At 41.5% G+C, this 15914-nt stretch overlaps 5 non-coding genes across 5 annotated transcripts; 4 read left to right on the plus strand and 1 right to left on the minus strand.

Moving 5' to 3' along the window:
* Nucleotides 1–770: 770 nt before the first annotated feature.
* trnas-gcu (transfer RNA serine (anticodon GCU)) lies at nucleotides 771–852 on the plus strand. Its single transcript has one exon. It is a non-coding gene; the product is annotated as a tRNA-Ser (tRNA).
* Nucleotides 853–3286: 2434 nt separating this feature from the next.
* On the plus strand, nucleotides 3287–3368 carry trnas-cga (transfer RNA serine (anticodon CGA)). Its single transcript has one exon. It is a non-coding gene; the product is annotated as a tRNA-Ser (tRNA).
* Nucleotides 3369–11473: 8105 nt separating this feature from the next.
* On the minus strand, nucleotides 11474–11546 carry trnar-ucg (transfer RNA arginine (anticodon UCG)). Its single transcript has one exon. It is a non-coding gene; the product is annotated as a tRNA-Arg (tRNA).
* Nucleotides 11547–12739: 1193 nt separating this feature from the next.
* On the plus strand, nucleotides 12740–12813 carry trnan-guu (transfer RNA asparagine (anticodon GUU)). Its single transcript has one exon. It is a non-coding gene; the product is annotated as a tRNA-Asn (tRNA).
* A 1536-nt stretch (nucleotides 12814–14349) lies between these two features.
* trnas-uga (transfer RNA serine (anticodon UGA)) lies at nucleotides 14350–14431 on the plus strand. The gene has a single exon. It is a non-coding gene; the product is annotated as a tRNA-Ser (tRNA).
* The last annotated feature ends 1483 nt before the right edge of the window (nucleotides 14432–15914 follow it).

The raw sequence follows: 15914 nt of genomic DNA on the forward strand, positions 1-15914 counted from the left end.
ACTGGGGTGAGCGGGATTTATCACCCTTTCAGCTAAGAACCCGACGTGAGCACCGTTTAAGCTGCATAGACTCGGTCGTTTAACTCTTCTCCATTAGCAGGGTTAAGGTTAAAGAAAAAAAACATTGCTGACTTCTTTTTTTTTTGCCAGCCGCGAGCGCTGATTAGCGAGGTTTGTATTTCATGTTTTGCAAGTTGCATCCATTTTAAGAAAAACAAGTCGTTCAAGACAGGAAATGAATACTTGCATTTAATTAAGTCTAGGCGTATGCGGTTGTCCAAAATGACCAGTTCTGTTCGAGAACACAGCACAAAAAAAGGCACCGCTGGGATTCGGACCCAGGATTTCTTGTTTACTAGACAGGCGCTTTAACCAACTAAGCCACGGCGCCCCGGGAGTGCTGTTTTTTTGCAGCCACTTGGACACACCACTCAGACACATCTGCATTCGGTGTGTGCTCCGCCTGCTCGCTGAGCAAGTTGCCACCTTTACATACAATAGCAACATCGACACCAAGAGAAAGGATGACAAATGGCTTTTATCTGGAACTTTTCATGTCCAAGGAGCTCAATGTGCTTTCTGTGTACAACAGGGCCACTGAACTCCACACTGGCCACTGAACCACAGCAGTGGCTTGCTGGCTTGACATCTCCCAAGGAAAATGTTGAAATCGCATGTGGAACAGGAAAAGGACCCTCGAGTACGAGGGAAAAAAAAGAAAAAGATCATCTGGAGCGTGCCAACCCGTGTCTGGACAGCCCAGTTTCATTGACGAGGTGGCCGAGTGGTTAAGGCGATGGACTGCTAATCCATTGTGCTCTGCACGCATGGGTTCGAATCCCATCCTCGGCGCTCTCTATGTCTGACACGTGTGCCTGTTAGATGTTGGCCCTCCTTCTGTTTGCTCCAGTACTAGAGCTGTACATTTTCTAGCGGTGGCTGAACATGGTATAGTAGGCTAACGTCGGTATCGAGCAGTGGCAGTAACAGTATTTACGTGCCGCTGCTGCCAAGTGGCTCTGGGTTGAGACCGCATTTTCACTTACTTGCAGCACAAACGGAGAAAGCGATTTTTGACAGTCTCTCGAGAGACTGCGCTAGGTGTTTAGGGATAGACTTTGTCAGATCCCCCTGGGATGATGGCCTCTCAAATAGTTTGTGATTCCTCTAGACGTTTATACAGTAGAAGCCTGCTTCGTGGCTTAAATCCAAGCTAAGGAAACGAGTTAGAGGTCTGATGCAGAACTGCACTGTATGTGTGAGGAAAGCTGCCCCCTTCTGTTCCATGTCGACCGAACAGAGGACTGTAAAGGATACGACCAAGAAACTTTAGGATGCTGGTTGGAATCCAGCTCCAAAGAAGCCCCTTTGGGTGTTATGTCATGAAAAAGTAAGAACAGAGAATCTCCCTTTGATCAAAAGCGCAACAGAACTGTTTTCCGTGGAGCAGGTTTCAGACCCGTAGACCTGTTTTATTTGTATGGCGTTCGTAAGCGCGCAAAACAAGGACAATTCCTGCGTCTAACACGAATGTAAATGCTTTTGAAAGTGCAGTGTGGTGCAGCTTGTAAAATCCTTGTCCACATTTGTGGTTTGTTGATGTTTTTTTTCTGTATGCCAAAGTTGCATTTTGACATCCGGACGGTGAGACTTTATCATTTGAACGTGAAGCCAGCCTTAAACCCTCTGAGGCGTGTCTGTCTGCCGGCATGTATCTTGTGAAAGGTATTTTTTTTTTAACGGAGAGCGACTTTAAAAAGGTTTCCGCAGACACCTCGCACTCCGGAGGAGGAATGCGGCGGCGGCGAGCTCACTGTAGTTGTGGCCGAAGAGTTAAGGCGATGGACTTGAAATCCATTGAGGACTCCCTGCTCAGGTTCGAATCCTGCTGACTACGGCGTCTGCTGCACGTCGCCTTGTGCCTGTGTGGCAAAGGCGAAGTGCCGCTTCTCCTTTCCTGGTACTATAAAAATGCTACATCGCTTGGTCCTGCTTCCATGGAAAGCAGTTCTTCAGGTAATTCTACTCTCTTACCAAAGCTGTTAGGTTCCTTTCCGTGGTGAGATGGGTTGTCATGCAACGCTTCCACATAGTGCCGACAGACAAGTGTGTTGCGGGAGAAGAGAAAAGTGTTAGAAGATTTAAGAGTTTCTTAGGTGGAGCCAAAATCAAGTGTCACAAATGCAAGTGGGAAGATTTCCAATGTTTAATATGGTCAAAATAAGCGGAAGTTATCTGCTGGTCCGGCACAGTTTGCCATGCTTTTGTCATATACTGTAAAGTGGTGTCGAACTGGGTGTCGAACTGGAGCCGCACCATTTGCATATGTGAGGCTCCAGTTATACATCGAGTGTCACATTAAATGACAAAAATGAAGAGAGTTGTAGCAGCTGGAGAGGTTTTCTTACAACTCTTGAGCTGACACAGTTTTGGAAAATGTTTCCTTCACGCGGCACTGTACAACATAGGCAGCCAAGAGTCTCCAAAACAAAACAGAATGGACAGATAGGAGAAAATTCCCACTCGTCCTGAAGTTCCCAAAATCCAGCACTGAGCGTAAACAAAGTGTCTAAGTAGCGTGGGAATGCTAACCCTAACCCTAGCTGGAGTTTGAGCAATCCGGCACTGAGCGTAAGAAGATGAGTCAAAGTAACGTCTAATCGGATTAGTTTCCTTAGAGCTGGTTCAGAGTTTGCTCAAGAGTTTACCTTTCACAGATGCGCAAAGAAGAATGTTGGGGGTGCACGCTTCAAGGTGCCTTACAGCTGTAGGGAGTGATTCGAGACGATTCGTGGCGTGTGCTCGTTCCCATGTACCGTACGCCCCGGGGTGCAGTGCTAGGATGACGTACAATACCACTTGGGCACGTAACGGCGTTATGTGCAGGGTTTTCGTTTGTTCGTTTTGTTTTGCTCTGCTTTGCTTTGTTTTGCTTTCCATCGCGTTGGTAAGAGCGTAAATAAAAATGCGATTCCTGTGTCTACCACTAATGTAAGAGCTATTTCAAGTGCGACGTGGTGCGGCTTTTCAAATGCTTGTGGGCATTTCTCTGTTGTTGATTCTTTTTTTGTGTGTAACAAAGTGGCATTTTCATGTCCGGACGGGGAGACTTTATCATTCCGACATGAAGCCAGCCTTAAACCCTCTGAGGCGTGTCTGTCTGCCGGCACGTATTTTGTCAAAGGTATTATTTTTTTTTAACGGAGAGCGACTTTGAAAAGGTTTCCGCAGCCACGTCGCACTCCGTGTTAGATTAAAGGAGGAATGCGGCGATGGTGAACTCGCTGTAGTCGTGGCCGAGTGGTTAAGGCGATGGACTCGAAATCCGTTGGGGACTCCCCATGCAGGTTCAAATCTTGCCGACTACGGCGTCTGCCGCACGTCTCCTTGTGCCTGCGCGGCAAAGGTGAAGTGCCGCTTCTCCTTCTCTGGTACTATAAAAACACTAAATAGCTTGGCCCCGCTGCCATGGAAATGAGTTCTTCAAATAACCACACATCTTGCGTTCGCACCTCTGGTGTTCTACTTATGCCTTTGAAAACCTAATGAATAAAACTGAAAGAACCGACACAATATGTAGGTGCTCGTAAAGCATGCATTAAAGAACTGTTAACAGCAAGGGTTTCAGTGGGTTAACTGAGGAGAAGGCGTAATCGCTAATTGTTGACTTTTTATTTGGTGTTAGAAACACTCTTACTGTGCATGACGTGCAACAAATTTAGCCACAGAAATTGCATCACGCTTTCATGTATGCTATTGCAGACACCAACGTTGCCTAGATAGAAAACCGAAATAGCCGTGGGTTTGCTTGCTGGTCTGAAGGATCTCTCTTCGAATCTCTATCATTTGTCAATGGAAGTAAAAGGTGCTGCAATCTGATACGTTCAGAATCAAACCCGCAGCTGTTGTTCGACTTTATTTCTTGACTAATTACAACTGAGTGTCGCATGAGCAGTTACGTAAACTTGTCTGATATATTTGAACACAAATGCCTTTCTTCAATTAAAACTAACAGTACATTGTCAGGGACATTCAGTTCTATACAAACAAGAGACAGACAAGAGAACATTTAGTATATAATAGACAGAAAGAGGTTCGAATCCTGCCGACTACGTTGTCCACCTCCTGTCGTTGTGTTTCGGCGCAAGCAAAGAAGCGCGCCTGTTCGGTGTTCCTGGTGGTTTTAAAATGCCAAATTGCTTGTACCCGCTCCCTTGCAAATAAGTTCTTCAGCGTCCGCGAATGGCATTTTACAGCTGGAAGCAGATGTCGACGCTTTTTGCACAGAGCACCAAAAAAGCGTCTTTTTTGAAGGCCCGGGTTCTGAGCGTTGGTGGTTCAGTGGTAGAATTCTCGCCTGCCACGCGGGAGGCTCGGCTTTGATTCCCGGCCAATGCAGTGGCTTTTGCAGCGAGCTGCTCCATCACTTGCATCCCCTTGCAACTCGCAACTGAAAACCCACTGAAGCTAAGCAGGTGTGAGCCAGGTCAGTACCCGGATGAGGGTGAGCTACAGGGAAAAACAAAGCTTCCAGCTGGAAGCGGTGTTAATGGTGCCGGCGGTGGGGCGCTCACCCTGAGGTCTGTGCGGGTCCCAATGCCCCAGCATAGTGACGGAGACACTGTGTTGTAAAAGGGCGCTGTCTTTTGGATGAGATGTAAAACCGAGGTCACAGCGCTCTGTGGTCATTAAAAATGACCACCAAAACCTTTGACAAAAGCTCTTGGTAATTGATCGTCTTCAATAATGCTTCTCCTTTAGGTACATTTTAAATCAGCTGAAAAATTCTGTGAAATGGGGGGCACTTCAGGCCAGTGTAGGATTTGGGTTACAAGAACCATGAAACTGCATGAGAAAGCCCGTACACTGAATTACACGGCTTTCTATTCAAAGGAGGGCAAAAGAAATTCCCTGAGTTCGATTTTTTGCAGCACAGAGAGGACCACTGTCGTGAGGCCGGTTAGCTCAGTTGGTTAGAGCATGGTGCTAATAACGCCAAAGTCACGGGTTCGTGCCCCTTACTGGCCAGGTCCTTTTCTACTCTCTTACCAAAGCTGTTAGGTTCCTTTCCGTGGTGAGAGGGGTTGTCATGCAACGCTGCCACATAGTGCCGACGGACAATTAAATGACAAAAATGAAGAGAGTTAAAGCAGCTGGAGAGGTTCTCTTACAACTTTTGAGCTGACACAGTTTTGGAAAATAATTCCTTCACGCTGCAGTGTACCATATAGGCAGCCAAGAGTCTCCAAAACAAAACAGAATTGACAGTCATATAATGTCCATTAACCCCGGTTTTAAACGCAGCATCATGTCTGCCATCATAAGAATATGAGTCCAATATTTTAGAATATAGTCAGAATGACTTCTAACCTTAGCTGTGGTGTCTTTAATCCCTATTGCTCAATGCATGGTGTACGTACTGCATACATGTGTCTTGAGAATGAGGAATGGGCCCCTGAGACAGTCATTTGCCTGTTTCACAAATGATCGTATTTTACTAGAGATTCTGTTTGGGATTCAGATGTGCATTCGGACAGCAATCCCTTTCAAGAAATGATATGTTCTGGATGAGGTCAAAGGTGCTAGAACACTGTATTTAGGATGTGTTTGCAGTGATTGTGTGTCTCCTGCTTCAACGCAGTGATATATAGATGTGCTCCTGTAATTTATTGGTACATGCCCAGGGCAGTAAGTAGTCTGAGGATTTATTTCCAGACGGCATAGAACAGTGAAGCACTTCTACTTAAATTATTACATTATACACAATTTGAGTTCATTTTAAAAAGTAAAAGGTAATGAAAGGAATGCATTTTCATAAGAAAGATAATACCGATATGCATGTGATAATCTTCCTTATATCATGTAGTGCGTCATTTGGACACTTTGTGGGCTTGAAATACAAAGAAAATCATGTTCTATGGTACAAGATAAATACAAAACTTAATCATTTATTTTAATTAGATTTGTTTATAAAGCATAAGCAATCATTTATTACATTAATATATGTGAAAATGACATTTTAGCACCATAATATTACATACAGGTCTCTAGCTTCAACACAGTGATATATATATATATATGCTCAGTGATTTATTGGTACATGCCCAGGGCAATAATCAGAATTAGTATTTATTTCCATACGGGCTACAGGTAATGTTGTGAAATACTTCAACACACTGGATCGCAGATTTAGACCCCCTGCACTCTTACTCCTTAAAAACCAAAGAAATGAAGATATGTAGCAATCACATTGTAACAGGGGTGACAGTGACTTAATGCTTATACTACTGGACTTCTGGTACCTTTAGGGTACGGTGTTCCCTGAAGGGCTCTCAAACCCCGCATTTCAGATGCCTAGCTGTATTGCTGATGTGTTGCACCTCAGAATCACTTTTAAACCTTACCTCTGGTATCTTTAATCCCTATTGCTCAACGCATGGTGAAAGTATTGCATAAATGTGTCTGAAAATGAGCAATGGGCACCTGAGAGACTCATTTGCCTGTTTCACAAATGATCATATTTGACTAGAGATTCTGTTTGGGATTCAGTTGTGCATTCTGACAGCAATCTCTTTCAAAAAATGATTTTACCTTATCGCGGCTTTGCCCTTCTTGCCTTTTTGGACAATATCTCCATCTTGTGGTCGTTGTTGGTAATGTCTAGACAATATCTCCATCTTGTGGTCGTTGTTGGTAATGTTTTCTTATGCCCTTTTTTTATTTCAATTCTCTATTAGATGATTCTAGAATCTCTACAATAGAGTTGAAAACATCAGTTTTATAGCAGACAATATGACATTATTTATAGTCCAATTAGAAATTTATTACCCTGTTTTTAACATAATAACAAATTAAAACTAAGTTTGGAACACCAGGGAACATAAAAAATGATTTTTAGGAAAACCATGAGGTTCTCTGTGTCCGATGCCTGCAAGGGGAGAAAGCTAGAATCCTTTGATTTTTCCAAATTTGAAAATAAACATCATATAACAACAGCTTTCATTCCTAGGAGTGAAAAACAACCATTTTTGAAGACATATTAGTTTCTAAAACACTACAATAAAGTTAAAAACATCCATTTTATATTACATTATTTTTTGTGAAATAATTAAATTGGCTTATTTCTCTCGCATTAAATTGGCTACAAATGCAAGAATTCAACCAGATATTCTTGTAAAATGTATAATGTTGCATTGCAGTTAGTTAATGTAGTTAGTCCATAGTCAGCAATCTAAACTTTATTGTTAAGCTTTAATGATTGATGTTGTACCAGTAACCTTTAGAAATACTATAGTACTTCACAAATGCTTTGTGTGTTTGGAAACCTTTTGAGTAAAAGCCTTATAAAAATAGGTTTAGTTTTTACAGGACATCACAAAGAAATAGGATGGTATAATTCTTATAATTGCTTAGTGATTGTATTTGGAAGATTATGCACTAAACAGACTTCAGGAATGCCAGTGGATCATTGTGCTATTTGGAATTATTCCAAAAATCAAGTGACCTCTTTGCTGTAGTATTTTTAGTATTATTTATTTAGTATTAATAAAGAATAGATTTATTAAAGTCGTGCGATGTGCAAGCGGGATATGTAAAATAATTTAAAATAAAGTTTTTTATTATTGTTATAGAGAAACATGATCAGATTTTCCCTGGTTCAGAAAAAAAACCATTAAAATCTGTAATCTTTCCACTTGTATGTCATCAGACATTAACGAGTACAACCCCCCTCTCTGCCGGAGTGCTGGCTGTGACGAATTAAACCAATTTCACAGGTGTTTTCAAAGTAGGAAGTACAGTGTTAACTAGTAGATGGCCTCCTCAATGAAATCGCTTCAACATGCTAATGCGTTGGTATAACAGTCCGGGCGTGGCAAGCTTCCAATGTCAACTCGACTCGATTGGAAGACAATGAACGTATTTTAGCCCTAAATGAATTAATAGCAAACATGGTTTACATAAAAGACATTTTTCCAAGAAAGTTTATAATAATACAATCTATAGTTGAAATCTGAGCCTAAATATAAAGAAAAAAGCATTTTCAGAGAGCAATCACGCTGTGTTTATGTAGAAAAAGCGATTAGGTTTATGAGCAATCTAATTACCTATTCGCTTAAAACGCTATATAAAATAAAGTTTATTTAAAGATGAATGATAAGTGTCGCAGTTTTAATAATTTTCGTAGTAGGGCTTGGACAGATTCCAAGTGCATTTTTGCAATTTACGTTGCATTGTCCAATGTGATGTTGTAATACAGTTTAGAATACAGTAAGTCTAAACTGTATCAGCTTTATTTATGGGTTGCAATTTAGAAAAAGTCAAAAACCGCACTCAAAATCCAATTTAGAGCTTTCTGGCAAGAGGAGACACCCAAATTATAATGTAACATGCCACTGTTTGTGCATGAACAAAGTTATACTGCAATTTTCCTTAGATACGCGATTAAAAAAAATAATTTTTTTGAATCCCCGGCCAAACACATTCCATAAGAATCAGCGCTTTTATACAGTATATCGCCTTTAAACACGCGTTTACGATTTAAATCAAAACTCGATTCAAATCAATATAAATGTTTATTTTGTAACGCATAGGTGACTATTCATTGTTATTAAAAAGACGTAAATTCGATCATGTTGTGATATTTAGAAATATAAATTTGTTTTGATGCGAGTGAGGTTTTATTTAATCTCTGACCAAGGGAAATGTTTCATTTTTTCAAAGAAATGTTTGTTAAAAATTAAAGTCATAGTTCCATGAGATTCAACCACAGACCATGTGACATAGGAGTCAGGAACCTAACCCACAGCACCACCAGCGCAGTCACATGCTGAGGGCTGAAAAAGCACTACAGAAACATTATCGACTATAAAATAATGTAATTAGGCACAGAAGAAGTTTACAGCACAGTACAATAATAAATGCTGACCATGACTTTAGAAGCATAAATTACCTTACACTCAATTTAAACACAAGCTGTCTTTAGCCCTCTAAGCTGGTTCATACAGAAATGTAGAGAACCAGGCTCAGAACACACAGCTTCATTAGCGAATACATATGCAGAACAACTAGAGAAGATGTTTTACAGAGGATGGATTTTTAGAAACATCCCATCAGTGACATCACTGAAGTCAACTCCTAGGTAACTGTCGTGTGGATAGTTTCACAAGAATCAGACAAAGGTTTAAGCATCGCTTATTTTAGATAAAACTGCAAAAAAACAACAACAACCCATAATGTACTTCTTTGCGGCTCTGTTTGCCCAAATCATATATTCACAACGTGAAATTAGAAAATAGTATTACGTAACCAAAAACCGCAATATGGAAACAGAACCTGTGTAATTGTTGACAGATGATGTACTCGTAACATTTTTACAAGACGAACTACAACATTTAAAAAATGACTTGTATGTACTTGATATCTCTAATCAATCCACTGCACTGCATTAAAACAAAACAAAAACTAAAACGCCCCGGGCATACCGTTTCGCGCTTCTCATCAGTTGCTCAAAAGCAATTTGACCGTATGAAATGCATAATATAAACCTAGAAACATATACGTGAGGAGTATTTACGTAGTATCGGTGTCAAGACATACCTCTCAAATACTGTAAATCAAGTTAAAAATATCTCAAGACCGATTCTGGTCATAATGAAACCATGTTTCGTGTATGTTTTCTTTAAAGTACCGAGACCAGCCATATACTGTATGTTTATGTTCCAAAATTAATATCGTTTATGGCCTTCACACGCGTTGCATTACGCTCCTATTCTTTTTATGCTCAGGCACTAAGATTTCCCTTCAGTGGTAAAATTCCATATAAATATTCAATACTTAAACGGGCACAGTTAAGACATTAAATATACATATACATATACATATACATATACAAACTGTATACAGTACAGTTTGCATACGGTAATATGTTTATGTTCCTAAATCAATCTCTTTTATGAGCATGTGAAAGGCATGGTGAATCGATTCTCAAAAATTACTGTACTTTGCATGATTGGAAAAAAATGCGTGATTGCGAAATGCTGTGGTGTTACTTTTACAAAGAAGGTCAGTGAAAAAAATAATGTGGACCAGGGCAATACTTTGAGTTTACAGCTTGTCCAAGGTCATTTATTATTAATACTATTAGTAATATCTTCATTAAAGACTTTGATGGCTACAGCTCAAACATGAGAAGTTGAGCTTTATTAGCTCCACCTTGCGGAAATTCCGGATACTATTATTTTGCTAGCGGTATTTACCGGTAACTCGCGGTAGACTGCGTACAGCGTACCGGAAAATAATGCAGTATCGCCCGCACATTTTGAATGGCTGCATCTGTAGCAATCATATTGTAGCAGACACTCATTTGCCTGTTTCACAAATGATCATATTTTACTAGAGATTCTGTTTGGGATACGGATGTGCATTCTGACACCAATCTCTTACAAAAAATGATTTTACCTTATCGCGGCTTTGCCCTTCTTGCCTCTTTGGACAATATCTCCATCTTGTGGTCGTTGTTGGTAATGTCTAGACAATATCTCCATCTTGTGGTCGTTGTTGGTAATGTCTTCTTATAGATAGATACTTTATTGATCCCGTGAGGGAAATTGCAGTGCAACAGCAGCTTAACACACACAACACAGCCACAGTGTAACGAATTATATAATAATAGTACAATACTGTATATATACTGTATATATATATATGAAACAGAAATAGAAACAGAAACAGGAATCGCTTACTCACCTGGAGAATCTCTGTAGGAATATATAGCATTTATCAATGGAAATAAAAGCTGCTTTAATACAGTGCATGTTCAAACTCAAACCCTCAGCTGCTGTTCTTGTTTGTTTTGGGACAAATTGCAACTGAGCATCGCATGAGCCGTTACGTACCCTTATCTGTTTGGCAATTTCAAGGGAGGAGTAAGGTCAGAATGGGTAGGCTGCAAAACAACAAGTAAAGATTTATTCCAAGATGAAACGTTGTGGCGGTTTTCTTATCTTTTCAGCATGGACTAAACTTTTACGTGTTCCTTATATGCTATATATGTATATATTAGCACCAATGTCGTTCTTAAAAACTAACATGAAATTGTCAGGGACATTCAGCTATATACAAAGACGAGACAGACAAAGTAATAATTCTGTATTAACGTGGCCTACATATTGACGCAATGATCGAACTAACTGACATGTTCTGATTCAGATCCCCTGCAGTTCATGCCAATTAGAACAATAGCAATGCTGAGTCCTCCCCACCCTACTGAGCACAAATTCAGCTGCTCTCCAGTTCTGTTCTGCATGTTTTTTCATTGCAATTGAGCTCGGAGCTGGAGATGATCTCCATACAGTTCTGTGTTAACTAGCCCGCACTTGCGTGCTAATTTACAGGTTGTGGCAGATGCTTTTCTATAGTTCATATACATGACGGCAACCTGTTACCGAGGAACCTGAGAGGTTTAAAAGCCTCACGAGCCAGGCAGGACTCGAACCTACAATCTTCTGATCCGAAGTCAGACGCGTTATCCATTACGCCACTGGCCCATAGAACATGCGCTTGCACTCCACCACAGAGAGCTCTACACTGCTACTAGTAGTACACCTCCCCATCTAAATTTTCACAGCAAGAAACTTGTGTTTCCTACTATTTTTATCAGGTTTAAAATATCATCTCCTTAAAACAGAAAAAGTGTTGATGTGTCGTGCTGAAATTCCGATTGATTTTGAATTCAAAGAAAAAACGTTTTCTTCCAAAACACTGTGAAATTGTCACATCTTGCAGACAATAGGTGTATTCCATGTTGAAAAGAGAAAAAAGAAAACAATGGAGCCTTTTACAGGTGTGAGGCTTCTTCAGGTGTGAGAAGACCTCACGGCCGAAACGTTGTGTTTCCTTTCTTCTCTTTTCAGCATGCAATAAACCTATTACTTGTTCCTTTGCAGCCGAGGCATGCTGACATAGCTACCCAGCTGAACATCTTGCAGACTCTACAGTACTTCTCTCCTGTAGAAGTAAAGCAGGGCTTGCTGGGTGAGCTTTTGCTCCGGTAAATTAGGTCACGTGTCATGTTAAATCACTTCTTCTAAACACAACATTTCCTGGTGCTAGCTTTCCCCATGAAAAGAGACATTTCCCTTACAGTACATGACATATCGTTTTTATTCTATCAATAAGTATAGAAATTAAACAAAAGAAAAAATGTTGTTGCCAAAGAATGGACAGCTCTGTCGCCTTGGGGAGGTGTCAAGGGCATTGAGCTCCTTGGACATGAAAAGTGCCCGATAAATGCCATTTCTCATCATTTCTCTTGGCGTCAGTTCTGCTATTAAATGGGACGGAGGCAACGGGCTCAGAGAGCAGGTTAAGTGCACACCGAACGCAGATGTGTCCAAGTGTCTGTAAAAGCGCGGTGCTCCGCTGGCGCTGTTCCCTAGTGGCTTAAAGTGCCCGCCTAGTAAGCAGGCGATCCTGGGTCTGAATACCAGCGGTGCCTCTCTCCGTGTCTTGTTGTGCCGAATGTCTCATTTCAGACAAACATGTACAGCTTGGTTCAGTTTAATGCAAGAATTCATTTCCTTTCTGGAATAACTTGTTTTTGAAGAAATCCATACAGCTTGTGAAAGATGAAATCCATTTCTTGGTTGTCAGTGGAAAAAGATTGCCGGCTGCAAGAAGCGCAAGTGATTGTTTTCTTTGACCATAAACCTGCAAATGTAGGGAGCACAAGCGGCCGTCAGTCTCTGTGGCGCAATCGGTTAGCGCGTTCGGCTGTTAACCGAAAGGTTGGTGGTTCAAGCCCACCCAGGGACGCATGTCTCCGTTTTTCCAATGTAAACATCATCACCGCTAAAGAAGATGGCGCAGAAGGCTCCACAGTCGAAACGTTGTGCTTCTTTTCTTCTCTTTTCAGCATGGAGTAAACCTTTGCTTGATCGTTTGCAGCCTACGCATGCTGACACAGCTACCTTTCTCTTAACGCGCCTCAATCATTATTCACCAAAACCATCAGCAGAATGTGTCGCCTTTGTGGTGATGTCACTCCTCTGCTTCACAAATGTCCTTAGTGACGGACCATTTCTTTCTGCCATTTTTCCGGAGCGGTTATTGATTGCTCCATCATTTCCCTCATACTTTCCATCCCTAGATTGAAAAAAAAAAACAGAAACAGGCTGACAGGACGACAATCAAATTGCAAAAACTCATCAAAGCACTCGATAGAGTATTTGAATCCACAAGTAGCTACGAGCAACTTTGTCCTGGCTTGCATGAAAGTCGGAAAATGTCAAAAAGAAAAAGATGGTGGCTTTTTCATATCTGTTCTTTTATTTTTAGTTCGTTGGCTCGTCTGTCCATTGTCCTCCTGCCTGGCTCTTGACCTGTGACTGTCTGAACGCACACATTAGACTTTCAGGCGGGGGATTTGTCCTGAGCCTCTGTGAAAGACCCACCCACCCCCATAAATAACTGCTCTAGAAACACATGAATGCAAAACTAAACCACAGCTTAAAGAGGAGCTCCAACTCAGTGCCATACTAATGTAAACGAAGTAATACTAAGACATGTTCTTATGGATTTGTCTTACCTTGAGATATGTAATTGGATTTCAGGATTAACTTCCTCATTCAATGTACTGGTGATTCTTTGCCTGGTCAGTACCTGGGTGGGAGACCTCCAGCGAACAATTAAGCTTACTGCTGGAAGTGGTGTTAAGAGACTCTTAGGATCTTCCAGAGGTGTCTGTCCAATAGCACTAGTTGCCTTAGAGCTGGCTCAAACATTGCTCAAGAGTCTACCTTTCACAGATGCGCAAAGATGAATGATGGGGGTGCACGCTTCAAGGAGCCTTCCAACTGTAGGGACCGATTAGAGACGATCCGTAGCATGTGTTCGTTTCCATATACGCCCCGTGTCTCAACGGTAGGACAGAGAAAAATACTGCCTCGACACGTAACAGCGTTATATTAAACCGCAGGACTTGAGGGCTGTTTTGTTTGAATGTTCAAGGCATTGGTAAGAGCGTAGGTCAAGGGCCATTGGTGCATCTCCTGTAACTGGAGTAAAAATGCTATTCAAAGTGCAGTGACTAAAATCGTCGTCCACATGTCTCCGTTGTTGATTGCTTTCTGTCTAAGAACGTTCTGTTTTCATGTCCGAACGGGGAGACTTTATCATTCCAACTTGAAGCCACCCTTAAGTCCTCTGAGGTGTGTGTGTGTGTGCTTGCACGTATGGCGTAAAAGGTTTCTTAAACGGAGAGCGAACTTGAAAAAAGTTGCCTCCGCTGCCGCCGCCGCCTCGCACTCCCTGTTCGATTGTAGCAAGAAGGCAGCGGCCGCGGCGCTTGCTGTAGTCGTGGCCGAGTGGTTAAGGTGACGGACTTGAAATCCGTTGGGGTCTCCCCGCGCAGGTTCAAATCCTGCCGACTATGGCGTCCTTTGCATTTGGTTGCGTGCGTGCGTGTAAAAGGACCAGCGCCGTTTCGTTTTCGCTGGGACCTTTAACACTCTAAATCGCCTGGACCCGCAGCCTGTGAAATCGATTCTTCAGCACCCACGATGGACGCTTTGCCGCTGGACACAGATAACGATGCTTTTCTGCAACGAGCTTTCCAGCTGAATTTTCTCGGCAGCTCCGTACTGAACCTGTTCTCCATTGCAACATAGCGGAGGCTCGTCACGTCTATAGCAAGGCTGTGTAGGACCGCATACGCCACAGTGACTTGTACACAGACCACATGAAAGGCAAGCAAAATACACTTTTAAAATTCCAAAGACTCACAAGGTCAGAGAAACAGCGATGACCTGAACAGATCTGTTACAGAAGTCTAGGTTGACCTTTTTAGAGCTGTAATTGCATTTTTGTTTAATAGAAGATCAAATCTACTCGCATGTACCAGCACCTTACAGTTTATTGATGTTAATTCTGTTTAAGTAATAAGATTGCTAACGATGTTGGACTTTAGCCGGTGTTTTTTAGAACAAATTGCTTACACTTCTGTAAGGAATACGCAGTACGTGCCTTTGTCAGTCATTGCTCACCATACCTGTAACTTTCTTATCTAACTCACTTCCTCAAATGGTGAAGGTCCACAAACATAAATGAAAAAAAAACCCTTGTTGTAGATGAGGTGCACAAAAAAGCAGCCCCTGATAGTGTATAACACATTTATACTATTGCAGAGACACATGTAACATATATATACTGTATATATATATGAAACAGAAATAGGAATCGCTTACTCACCTGGAGAATCTCTGTAGGAATATCTAGCATTTATCAATGGAAATAAAAGCTGCTTTAATACAGTGCATGTTCAAACTCAAACCCTCAGCTGCTGTTCTTGTTTGTTTTGGGACAAATTGCAACTGAGCATCGCATGAGCCGTTACGTACCCTTATCTGTTAGGGAATTTCAAGGGAGGAGTTAGGTCAGAATGGGTAGGCTGCAAAACAACAAGTAAAGATTTATTCCAAGATGAAACGTTGTGGCGGTTTTCTTATCTTTTCAGCATGGACTAAACTTTTACGTGTTCCTTATATGCTATATATGTATATATTAGCACCAATGTCGTTCTTAAAAACTAACATGAAATTGTCAGGGACATTCAGCTATATACAAAGACGAGACAGACAAAGTAATAATTCTGTATTAACGTGGCCTACATACTGACGCAATGATCAAACTAACTGACATGTTCTGATTCAGATCCCCTGCAGTTCATGCCAATTAGAACAATAGCAATGCTGAGTCCTCCCCACCCTACCGAGCACAAATTCAGCTGCTCTCCAGTTCTGTTCTGCATGTTTTTTCATTGCAATTGAGCTCGGAGCTGGAGATGATCTCCATACAGTTCTGTGTTCACCAGCCCGCACTTGCGTGCTAATTTACGGGTTGTGGCAAATGCTTTTCTA

The sequence above is a fragment of the Lepisosteus oculatus genome, unplaced genomic scaffold (genome assembly GCF_040954835.1).
Source record: "Lepisosteus oculatus isolate fLepOcu1 unplaced genomic scaffold, fLepOcu1.hap2 HAP2_SCAFFOLD_432, whole genome shotgun sequence".
NCBI classification, from domain to species: domain Eukaryota; kingdom Metazoa; phylum Chordata; class Actinopteri; order Semionotiformes; family Lepisosteidae; genus Lepisosteus; species Lepisosteus oculatus.